Raw genomic sequence first — 12,930 nt, 5'->3', positions numbered from 1 at the left:
GGAGATATAAAGCCAGAGCAGGAGTTCTAGAAAGGACACTGTACATTGATTCTGAGGAAAGGTACAACCTGCTGCTGAGTGCTTGTGGAATTTACCCTCAGCGTAACTTGCATGACTATTGCCTGCCATATTTGTGAATAAGCCCCTTTTGTGGAACTGTAATATAAAGACTGTGCTACACCTGCTGTACAAAGTTGGATTGTCCAGTAAAGTTTACGTTTGGTTCACTGCATACTTGTGTACCTTCATCATTCCAACCACCAACCGGCGTGCCACCGTCCAAAGGCACTGGCGTCACGAATACCACAGGGACCTTGCCCCAGGCACACAAAATACCTGTAACATCCAGGGCACCTCAACTACCATCAGGCCTGGTCCCTATCTACAGAGCGTGCCCCAGAGGAACTGTGTCTACCTCTCCTTCACTGCCACGCGCCTGCCCAGGGTTCTTCAAATATAGTGAGTACCCTCGATTGCCCATAACTGTGACCTCACTTCGTCCTACCCTGCAGGTCTGGCGTGTTGCATAAATTGGCGTCACGAATAGGATACGAATATTCCTGCGCCATTGCGGATACAAAAACTGTGTGCTGAAAATTATCTTAAAGTGACATGCCCCAATTGTTTTATTGAAAATTGCTGGGCCAAAGTGAACTGTAATAATTGCGGTGTGAAGATTGCATTGTATGGACTATTTTTTTGCCGATTTGAGTCACCGCTTGCTGTCAGTGAATAGACAGCCATATTGCCCATTTAACCTGATCGGATTACAAGTGCGCCTCGTGGAGCTGTTTGGCGCGAAAAAGAGGACTTTGGCGCGAAAAGAATCAGGCGGAGCCATCGCCCAACCAACTAGGAAGAAGAACCCCGCCTACCTGAGTCCCGGAGCTACGAGAGGCCACGCCCACCTGCTGACGCGGTACACAGGACGTCCTGACACCCGGAGCTGCGCATCTCGCGAGACTTGGAGCGAGCATCACCGAAGTGAGTACCAACTTTAAAAACTTTTACCGGCTTCTCCGCTTACCTGTCTGGGAGCTCCCCGACCCCTGCCAAGGCACCGGAGGGATCCCCGCTAGTCGTGAAAGACTTGTCTGAAAAAAAAAGTTAAAGCTACTGCCATAGCCGCTCCGGTCCGCTCCGCTACATTTAAAGGGCCATACCCACCTAGCAACGCCATGTCTGCGGTCGAGGAAATCGCACAGGCAGCCCCAGTCGTGCCTGCTGAAGTACCCGCAGCCGACTCTGGGCCCCCTGCCGCCGCGGCACCGCCAAGCCTGATGCCGCTAACCATGCCGTACTATTTCGGGGCCCCCTGGTTCCCACGTTATTCAGGGGAAGCCCACAAGTTAAAAGACTTTAGGGAACAGATACTGGCTCTGTTCCGGCTTTATCCCATCAATGCTGAGCAGCAAATGGAGATCCTCTTAGCTCAGTTAGAAGGGGCCGCCCGCAGGGAAGTAATGTCATGGCCCCGTTCTGAGAAAAATAGCCTGGAACAGATCTTTGAACGTTTGGGCACCACATTTGAAGCCAGAACGGTGTCAGAAGTTAAAATGCGTTTCTTCAGCAGAAAACAGCAGCCTGGAGAGTCGCTCCGTGATTTTGCCCTGTCCTTACAGGAGACGCTGAGAGCTGTAGTCCAAGTGGATCCTAAAGAAGCTGAGGACCAGGACCGGACTCTTAGAGAGCAATTCATTGCAGGCATAAGTACTGAACATTTAAAGGGCCAGCTACGGATGTTGTCAGCTCAACACCCTCACTGTACATTCTTGGATTTTAAAGAATTGGCCATCAGCATACTAGGCCAGAACCCTGCTCCAGGGCCAGCAACCTTCCCTGAACCCCAGGCTTGTCAGCCAAAGACTATCAATGTGGGGTCTGCAGGAGTCGGTCAAGCCACCCAAGCTCCAGTCACAGATGTAGTGGCAGCACTAATGGAGCAAGTGAACTATCTTACTCTAAGTCTAGAGAAGGTGTGCAAAAAGATAGAGGAGTGGGAGAGGCCATTGTTACTAGAAGATAAGGATCCTCTTCCTCCCAGGCTCCCACCTGCATATGGAGATGTGTATCCAAAAGAGCCTGATGGGCGACTGAAGTACCGGCCCAGAAGTAGAAAACAGCCTGTCTGCCATCATTGCAAGAAATATGGACATACCGAATCCATGTGCTGGCAGTTAAACGAGTAACCCCTGAGGCAGAGGACCGCCCCTCGGGAGGTAGAACAGAAGGTCCAAAGGATCCAAACTGGATGCCTAAGTATGTCGGGTCCCGTCCGAAAATTAATATATGTATCAACGGGATATCCTTTGAAGCCCTGTTGGACACCGGGTCACAGGTCACCACCATTCAACGGCCTGCCTTTGACAAGTTCTGGGATCCAAGTCTCCTCACCCAGCCACCAGAGTCCTGGCTAGATATTATCGCTAGCAACGGTAAGCCAGTGAAAGTGCATGGGTATTGGGAACCTACTCTTCAGGTGGGAGAAGCCACCCTGCCACAGCAAGGCGTGATTGTGGTACAAGCCGGAGTTAAAGGAGGACACCCCGTGATCTTAGGGACTAATGTTCTTAAAAATTGTTACTCCGAAGTGCTTGAAGCATTGAACCAAACCATATCATCCGCCTCACCTGCTTCCAGAAGAGTTATTCAGAAAACTATTAGCGTGCTGTGCGCTCAACAAAGGTTCGCCAACAAGAAAGGAGAAATTTGCACTGTCCGGATCCGGGATAACCGGCCGGTGGTTTTGCCTCCAAATTCCCAGATCATCCTGTGGTGCCGTGCTGTATTAGGGATCCAGGGCCAGGACTATCAAGCCCTAGTGGAACCTATTCCTATTAAGGATCATCCTTTCGTACGGACAGCCAAGAGCATGGTGACCGTGTCCCAAGGTAAAGTGCCTGTTCGTTTAATCAACTTTGGTGATCATCCCGTTACCCTCTTTAAACACTGCCCCGTTGCTCAGCTTTTACAGGTGTCTTTCCAGGATGTGATCCGTCTGCCTGCCGCGGAGGCGTTCCAGACCGCGCAGAACAGCAGCACCCCTACGGCATCCTGGTGGGAAGTACTACATGTGGGGAACGAATCCACCCCAAAGGAGCAAATAGAGGGGGTCCTGAAGCTGGTGAAGGAGCACCACCAGGCTTTCAGCAAACACTCCACAGACTATGGAGAGGTCAGTGTGATCAAACATACCATACCCACTGGCTCTCACCCTCCTATTAAGGAGAGGCACAGACCCATACCACCTACTACCTATCAGTCTGTAAAAGAGATGATACAAGAGATGAAAGACTCTAATATAATCCGGGAAAGCCATAGTCCCTGGGCTGCGCCCCTAGTACTTGTTCGAAAAAAAGATGGCGGCATAAGGTTCTGCGTGGATTACAGGAAAATTAATCAAATCACCCACAAAGATGCATATCCATTGCCACGCATTGAGGAGTCCTTGACTGCCCTGGGGTTATCAGCCTATTTCTCCACCTTGGACTTAACCAGTGGGTACTGGCAGGTACCCATGGCCCCAGAAGATCGAGAAAAGACTGCTTTCACTACACCTATGGGCCTGTTTGAATTTAATTATATGCCATTTGGACTGTGTAATGCTCCAGGAACGTTCCAGGGGCTGATGGAACGTTGTTTAGGCCATAGGAATTTTGAGACGGTGCTATTATACCTGTATGACGTCATTATATACTCCAAGACGTATGAGGACCATCTAAAGCACCTGGGAGAGGTGTTTCAAGTTCTTTCTAAATATGGCCTCAAAATCAAGCCATCCAAGTGCCACCTGCTGAAACCAGCCGTCAGATATCTCGGGCACATTGTCAGTGCCGAAGGAGTACAGCCTGACCCTGACAAACTTGCTGCTGTCCGTAACTGGCCTACTCCTACGACCGTGAAAGAGGTGAGAAGCTTTCTCAGTTTTGCAGGGTACTATAGGCGATTCATCCCGCATTTCGCACAAATTGCGGATCCCATCCAGGAACTCTTGAGGGGGCATCCAAAAAAGAGCCCAAAGACTCCTATTCCTGTTGAATGGAATGAAGAGCGGGAAATTGCCTTCCAACTCCTAAAGAAGAAGTTGACTGAACCCCCTGTTCTGGGTTACCCAGATTATCAGAAGCCATTCCACCTCTACACAGATGCCAGTAAAAGAGGCCTGGGGGCCGTGTTGGCTCAAGTGCAAGATAACAAAGAAAGGGTGATTGCCTACGCCAGCCGATCCCTGAAGGGAGCTGAGAAGAACGACCAGAATTACAGTTCTTTCAAGCTGGAGTTCCTTGCCTTAGTGTGGGCTGTGACTGAAAAGTTTAAGGACTATCTCGCTGCCACACCGTTTGTTGCCTTCACAGATAATAATCCCCTGGCGCATCTGAATACGGCCAAATTAGGGGCACTGGAGCAAAGATGGGCCTCCCGCCTGGCCAACTATGATTTTACCGTGAAGTACCGGGCAGGCCGCTCCAATGAGAACGCTGATGCTCTGTCACGACTCCCCACTACAGAAGCCCCAGATGAACCAAAAGATGCCTGGGAAGAGGTGGAGATGCCAGCGTTCTATAATAAATTTACCCAGCAGGATAATATACGTACTGGAGATTCCCCTGCTGCTGATCCTTCCTCATCAGATGGTCCTGAGTCCAGAGGCGATCAAGAAAGATGGATTAAGCTCCAGTCCGAAAGTAGAGTCCTCGGTGAACTGCTCGACTTCCTTACTAGTGGAAAAGTCCCTGAGAGGATCCGCAGGAAGAGTGCAGACCCAGAGCTAGTGAGACTGTGGAGACATCGCCATCAACTATTCCTTCAAAAGGGTCTGTTGCTCAGAAGGAGTCTGGATCCAGTGTCCTATGATAGAGTGTATCAAATTCTCCTGCCACGTCGGGATGCCAGCCTGGTGCTGGATATGTACCACAACCAGTCCGGACACTTCGGTGTGCAAAAGACTGAGGCCACCATTCGCAGAAGATTCTATTGGGTCGGGATGAGAGAAGATATCGAGAAATGGTGCCGTGAATGCACTGCCTGTGCTGTGGGGCGAACTGAACGCCATGACCAGAGGGCGCCTCTCCATCCCATCGTAAGTAAGGCTCCTTTAGAACTTGTTGCCATTGATCATGTAAAGTTAGAGCCGAGTCGCTCAGGGTATACATATGCCATGACTATAATTGATCACTTCACTAAGTTTGTCGTAGCAGTGCCTGTGAAAGACCTGACAGCAAAGACCACAGCGGAGGCGTTCTGGAAGCATTTCCTGCTGCCCTACGGTTGCCCAGAAAGGATCCTCACCGATCAAGGGTCCGCATTTGAGTCACAGCTGTTCCATGAGATGTGCCTGCTACACAACTGCCAGAAGGTCCGGACTACCGCCTATCATCCGCAAGGTAACGGACTCTGTGAGAAAATGAATAAGACTCTCATTGAAATGCTGAGAGCAGTACCTCCTGAGACGAGGGGAGATTGGCCTACTTTGTTGCCGCAGCTTATGTACACTTACAACAACACCATCCACTGTTCCACCGGTTACACCCCGTTCTATTTGATGTTCGGCCGACAAGGGAGATTGCCTGCGGACCACTCCCTAGGGGTACAAGTGCCGGATGAGATCAACCCGCTGCCCAAGACTGACTGGGTAGTGGAGCACCAAAGGCGTCTTCTTAATGCTAAGGAGATTGTCCAGGAGCGGATGGAGATTGTCCGAGAAAGGCAGCAGAAAGACTTTGACCAGACTGCCCATGCGGGACCCCTGGCTCTGGGAGACAAGATATGGTTGAAAAACAACCATCGGACCAGCAAGTTGGACAGCAAATGGGAAAGGATTCCCTACCTTATCACTGCAATACCTAATGCTGCGGCCCACATTTACCAGATCTCCAGGGAAGGAAGAAGTCCCCAAGTTGTTCACAGGAACCGCCTCAAGCCCTGTGTAGAAGGAGAACCAGCGGCGGAGGAGATGGAACCGGAGCCTACTGTAGAAGAGTTGCCGGCTCCACCTATGGACCCTATGCAGGCTGTGGAGAACTTAATCCATGATAAAGAGCCGCTCCACTGGGCCCTCACGCCTTGGTTGAATCTATTGGTTCCTGCTCCTGTTCCTGTTAGCCCTCAGCCTCCTGAAGAAGCTCCAGAGGCAATGGGCTCCTCTGACATTCCTGAAGCCAGGCAGGAAGAATCCCTGCCAGTAAGGAGGTCTACCCGTTCTACCAGGGGGCACCGACCTGTGAGGTTTGTGGACTACGTTATGGGCCCAGGTAGCCCCTCACGGGAAACCCCTGTTTAACCATTGCAAGCCTGGGTACGGACTCATGTTGTTCTTTGAGCCTCCAAGGACTTATGTTTATTTATTTTTATATGGACTATCCTGGTTTATTGATCCGCTGTGCCAGGTCAGTGCCCCCGTTCCCTCACATTATCCTGAGAGAAGAGAACGACGCCCCTTGTCATCACTCCTTTCAGTGCATTTATTAACTGTTATATTGTTAATGTGGTGAATCTTGTATATGCATGTTCTCTGCTGTCTTTCAGGTTGCCGCTTCCAGATGGGCGGACCCTCCATGTTGCGCCGAGGACGGGCAACATTATAGCGTGGGGGTATGTAGTGTCCCACTAGGTAAAGGTGGGCACTGCACAGGTTAATGTGTTGCATTGCATTAAATGTCATGTGCATGTTTTTCCCTGTATTATCTGGGTGTCAGGCCTGTCAGGGTGTAGTTTAGCCTCCCAGACGTTAGAGGGAGCTGGAGAGCCCTAGTTACATATAGGAAGGCCCAGACAGGGAAGAGTTAGTTCATTCCAGGGGACTAGAGGAGTCACCTCGTCCACCTGAAGCTCCTGAAGCTAGGATCATCTCAGTAGAGATACCCCAGTTGCAGGATCCAACCTCCTGGGAGAAACCTACAGTTATCCACCTGATAGGAGGAGGCGACCCAGGGTAAGCAAAGTGACCCTGATGGGCAGAGGATTTTAGGAAGCATAGCAAGGAATCTAATACCTGAGGAAGGAAGTAACCAAGGATATAAGCCACCCTTTTAGGCATCCGGGCCTTGGGAGATATAAAGCCAGAGCAGGAGTTCTAGAAAGGACACTGTACATTGATTCTGAGGAAAGGTACAACCTGCTGCTGAGTGCTTGTGGAATTTACCCTCAGCGTAACTTGCATGACTATTTCCTGCCATATTTGTGAATAAGCCCCTTTTGTGGAACTGTAATATAAAGACTGTGCTACACCTGCTGTACAAAGTTGGATTGTCCAGTAAAGTTTACGTTTGGTTCACTGCATACTTGTGTACCTTCATCATTCCAACCACCAACCGGCGTGCCACCGTCCAAAGGCACTGGCGTCACGAATACCACAGGGACCTTGCCCCAGGCACACAAAATACCTGTAACATCCAGGGCACCTCAACTACCATCAGGCCTGGTCCCTATCTACAGAGCGTGCCCCAGAGGAACTGTGTCTACCTCTCCTTCACTGCCATGCGCCTGCCCAGGGTTCTTCAAATATAGTGAGTACCCTCAATTGCCCATAACTGTGACCTCACTTCGTCCTACCCTGCAGGTCTGGCGTGTTGCATATGTAGAAAATGTTTCAGATCTTTGAGTTCAGCTCATGCAAAATGGGAGCAAAACCGAAAGTGTTGCGTTTATATTTTTTCTCAGTGTACATTTTGGGAATTCTCACCTTCAGTTGTAGAAGGAAATATTGGTCAAGGTCTTGGTGATACATTAATGTTTAGCAAAACTTGACCCTGAATTCCTTTTTCTTATTCACTATTCAATGTTGATTTACATTTTACATACAATATAATTTTATAAACCAATTATTTATTCAGGGCAGCACTATATGAGCCATAGCAGAGAGCGGCTAACAAAGGGCTGGCTTTGCTTTACACTTTTAGCTCGTCCATATATTACATTTGAATTGCCTGCACACCTGATCTCTGAGTAGGCTTCACTACTGGTTTTGGCTCCCAAGAACTGATGGAAATAACTGACCAAATAAGGCTATTTTGTCAGTTATTTCCATCAGTTAGGTCTCATTTAGACGACTGTAAGGGCTCCCTGCCTGTATTATGGTCCGCAAACGATGGGTCTACAATATAAGGGCACTGGCTGCATGCACTCCGTGCTGCGAATGCAGACCCATTTACTTGAATGGGTCCGCGATCCACAAGATACAACCATAGGATATTTCCTATCTTTTGCGGAGCGGAGGCACGGATCGGAAGCCCAAGAAAACTCTTTCAGTATCTTGCGGATCACGGACCTATTCAAGTCAATAGGTCCTGATCAGCAGCACATAGTGCACACAGCCAGAGCCCATTCATTGCAAACACAGAGGGCATGGAGGCCTTACGTTCGTGTGCATGATCCGTTATTGTGAGCCAAAACCATTAGTGAAGCCTACTCAGATATAAGGTATAATAGAAGGATCTGCTCCTGTTCTGTGCTTTTTACCTGCACCTGCTTTTGGCTTACAATAACTGATGTGTATGCCCCGTGCCCATGCTGCGGACCGCAAATAGCGGTCCGCAATGCATGAGCATTGTCCGTGTGCTAATGCGGACCCATTGACTTGAATGGGTCTGCTATTTGCAAGAGATGGTCTGCAATGCAAAAAAAAATAGGACATGTTCTATTTTTTTTGAGGTGCGGAGGCATAGACTGAAATCCCATGGAAGCACTTTGCAGTGCTTCCGTGGGCTTCTGATTTGTGCCTTGGCTCCACACTGCTCAGTATCCTGAGGATTGCAGTCCCATTCAAGTCAATGCATATTGCGGACCCGCTGTTTGCGGTCTGCAATATGGGCACGGGGGACACACACTTCTGTACATTAGTTCTAACTGAAATGTGAACTTGGCCATAGTTGCCCACAGCAACTAATCACATTCCACCTTTCAATTTCCAAACAAGCCCTGTATTGATGAAACAACCCTTTTCGCATCTCCCAGATATTTGAGTAGTTCCTGACTTATCAATATTATTTCTTTAGCCGGTAGTCAGGGCGAGTTGTATTTAAAAAAAAGTCCTGAACTGTAAATTAACAACTGGTTTGTTGTGGCTAGGGATGAGCGAACCCGAACTGTATAGTACCGAATTTTGGGGTGTCCGTGACACGGACCCGAACCCGGATATTTTCGTAAAAGTCCGGGTTCGGTGTTCGTCGCTTTCTTGGCGCTTTTTGAAAGGCTGCAAAGCAGCCAATCAACAAGCGTCATACTACTTGCCCCAAGAGGCCATCACAGCCATGCCTACTATTGGCATGGCTGTGATTGGCCAGAGCACCATGTGACCCAGCCTCTATTTAAGCTGGAGTCACATAGCGCCGCCCGTCACTCTGCTCTGATTAGCGTAGGGAGAGGTTGCGGCTGCGACAGTAGGGCGAGATTAGGCTGATTAACCACCTCCCGACCGCTGTACGCGTATATGCGTCCGGGAGGTGGTTGCTTTACTCCTCCTGGACGCATATACGCGTCTTCTCGCGAGACGCGAGATTTCCTGTGAACGCGCGCGCACAGGCGCGCGCGCTCACAGGCGCGCGCGCTCACAGGAACGGAAGGTAAGCGAGTGGATCTCCAGCCTGCCAGCGGCGATCGTTCGCTGGCAGGCTGGAGATCCGAATTTTTTAACCCCTAACAGGTATATTAGACGCTGTTTTTATAACAGCGTCTAATATACCTCCTACCTGGTCCTCTGGTGGTCCCTTTTGTTAGGATCGACCACCAGAGGACTCAGGTAGGTCAGTACAGTCCCACCAAACACCACACTACACTACACTACACCCCCCCCACCCCCCCGTCACTTATTAACCCCTTATAAACCCCTGATCACCCATGATCACCCCATATAAACTCCCTGATCACCACCCTGTCATTGATCACCGCCCTGTCATTGATCACCCCCCTGTCAGGCTCCGTTCAGACGTCCGTATGATTTTTACGGATCCACGGATACATGGATCGGATCCGCAAAAAGCATACAGACGTCTGAATGGAGCCTTACAGGGGGGTGATCAATGACAGGCGGGTGATCACCCATATACACTCCCTGATCACCCCCTGTCATTGATCACCCCCCTGTAAGGCTCCATTTAGACGTCCGCATGATTTTTACGGATCCGATCCATGTATCCATGGATCCGTAAAAATCATGCGGACGTCTGAATGGAGCCATACAGGGGGGGTGATCAGTGACAGGGGGGTGATCACCCTGATTACCCTGATCACCCCCTGTCATTGATAACCCCCCTGTAAGGCTCCATTCAGACGTCCGCATGCGTTCTGTGGATCCGATCCATGTATCCATGGATCCGTAAAAAATCATGCGGATGTCTGAATGGAGCCTTACAGGGGGGGTGATCAGTGACAGGGGGGTGATCACCCTGATTACCCTGATCACCCCCTGTCATTGATAACCCCCCTGTAAGGCTCCATTCAGACGTCCGCATGCGTTTTGTGGATCCGATCCATGTATCCATGGATCCGTAAAAAATCATGCGGATGTCTGAATGGAGCCTTACAGGGGGGGTGATCAGTGACAGGGGGGTGATCACCCTGATTACCCTGATCACCCCCTGTCATTGATAACCCCCCTGTAAGGCTCCATTCAGACGTCCGCATGCGTTCTGTGGATCCGATCCATGTATCCATGGATCCGTAAAAAATCATGCGGATGTCTGAATGGAGCCTTACAGGGGGGGTGATCAATGACAGGGGGGTGATCAGGGAGTCTATATGGGTGATCACCCCCCTGTCATTGATCACCCCCCTGTCATTGATCACCCCCCCCTGGTAAGGCTCCATTCAGACATTTTTTTTGGCACAAGTTAGCGGAAATTTTTTGTTTGTTTTTGTTTTTGTTTTTTCTTACAAAGTCTCATATTCCACTAACTTGTGTCAAAAAATAAAATCTCACATGGACGCACCATACCCCTCACGGAATCCAAATGCGTAAACATTTTTAGACATTTATATTCCAGACTTCTTCTCACGCTTTAGGGCCCCTAAAAAGCCAGGGCAGTATAAATACCCCACATGTGACCCCGTTTCGGAAAGAAGACACCCCAAGGTATTCCGTGAGGGGCATATTGAGTCCATGAAAGATTGAAATTTTTGTCCTAAGTTAGCGGAAAGTGAGACTTTGTGAGAAAAAAACAAAAAAAAATCAATATCCGCTAACTTATGCAAAAAAAAAAAAAATTCTAGGAACTCGCCAGGCCCCTCATTGAATACCTTGGGGTGTCTTCTTTCCAAAGTGGGGTCACATGTGGGGTATTTATACTGCCCTGGTTTTTTGGGGCCCGAAAGTGTGAGAAGAAGTCTGGGATCCAAATGTCTAAAAATGCCCTCCTAAAAGGAATTTGGGCCCCTTTGCGCATCTAGGCTGCAAAAAAGTGTCACACATGTAGTATCGCCGTACTCAGGAGAAGTTGGGGAATGTGTTTTGGGGTGTCATTTTACATATACCCATGCTGGGTGAGAAAAATATCTTGGTCAAATGCCAACTTTGTATAAAAAAAATGGGAAAAGTTGTCTTTTGCCAAGATATTTCTCTCACCCAGCATGGGTATATATAAAATGACCCCCCAAAACACATTGCCCAACTTCTCCTGAGTACGGCGATACCACATGTGTGACACTTTTTTGCAGCCTAGGTGGGCAAAGGGGCACCTTTCGGATTTCGCAGGCCATTTTTTACACATTTTGATTGCAAGGTACTTCTTACACATTTGGGCCCCTAAATTGCCAGGGCAGTATAACTACGCCACAAGTGACCCCATTTTGGAAAGAAGACACCCCAAGGTATTCCGTGGGGGGCACGGCGAGTTCCTAGAATTTTTTATTTTTTGTCACAATTTAGCGGAAAATGATGATTTTTCTTTTTTTTTCTTTTTTCCTTACAAAGTCTCATATTCCACTAACTTGCGAGAAAAAATAAAAAATTCTAGGAACTCGCCATGCCCCTCACGGAATACCTTGGGGTGTCTTCTTTCCAAAATGGGGTCACTTGTGGGGTAGTTATACTGCCCTGGCAATTTAGGGGCCCAAATGTGTGAGAAGAACTTTGCAATCAAAATGTGTAAAAAATGCCCTGCAAAATCCGAAAGGTGCACTTTGGAATATGTGCCCCTTTGCCCACCTTGGCAGCAAAAAAGTGTGACACATCTGGTATCGCCGTACTCGGGAGAAGTTGGGCAATGTGTTTTGGGGTGTCATTTTACATATACCCATGCTGGGTGAGAAAAATATCTTGGTCAAATGCCAACTTTGTATAAAAAAATGGGAAAAGTTGTCTTTTGCCAAGATATTTCTCTCACCCAGCATGGGTATATGTAAAATGACACCCCAAATCACATTCCCCAACTTCTCCTGAGTACGGCGATACCAGATGTGTGACACTTTTTTGATGCCAAGGTGGGCAAAGGGGCACATATTCCAAAGTGCACCTTTCGGATTTCACCGGTCATTTTTTACACATTTTGATTGCAAAGTACTTCTCACACATATGGGCCCCTAAATTGCCAGGGCAGTATAACTACGCCACAAGTGACCCCATTTTGGAAAGAAGACACCCCAAGGTATTCCGTGAGGGGCATGGCGAGTTCCTAGAATTTTTTGTTTTTTGTCGCAAGTTAGTGGAATATGAGACTTTGTAAGGAAAAAAGAGAAAGAAAAAAAAATCATCATTTTCCGCTAACTTGTGACAAAAAATAAAAAATTCTAGGAACTCGCCATGCCCCTCACGGAATACCTTGGGGTGTCTTCTTTCCAAAATGGGGTCACTTGTGGCGTAGTTATACTGCCCTGGCAATTTAGGGGCCCAAATGTGTGAGAAGTACCTTGCAATCAAAATGTGTAAAAAATGGCCTGCAAAATCCGAAAGGTGCACTTTGGAATGTGTGCCCCTTTGCCCACCTTGGCTGCAAAAAA

This window comes from Bufo gargarizans, chromosome 8, assembly GCF_014858855.1.
Source record: "Bufo gargarizans isolate SCDJY-AF-19 chromosome 8, ASM1485885v1, whole genome shotgun sequence".
NCBI classification, from domain to species: Eukaryota; Metazoa; Chordata; class Amphibia; order Anura; family Bufonidae; genus Bufo; species Bufo gargarizans.
Note: the sequence above shows the minus strand (reverse complement) of the source record.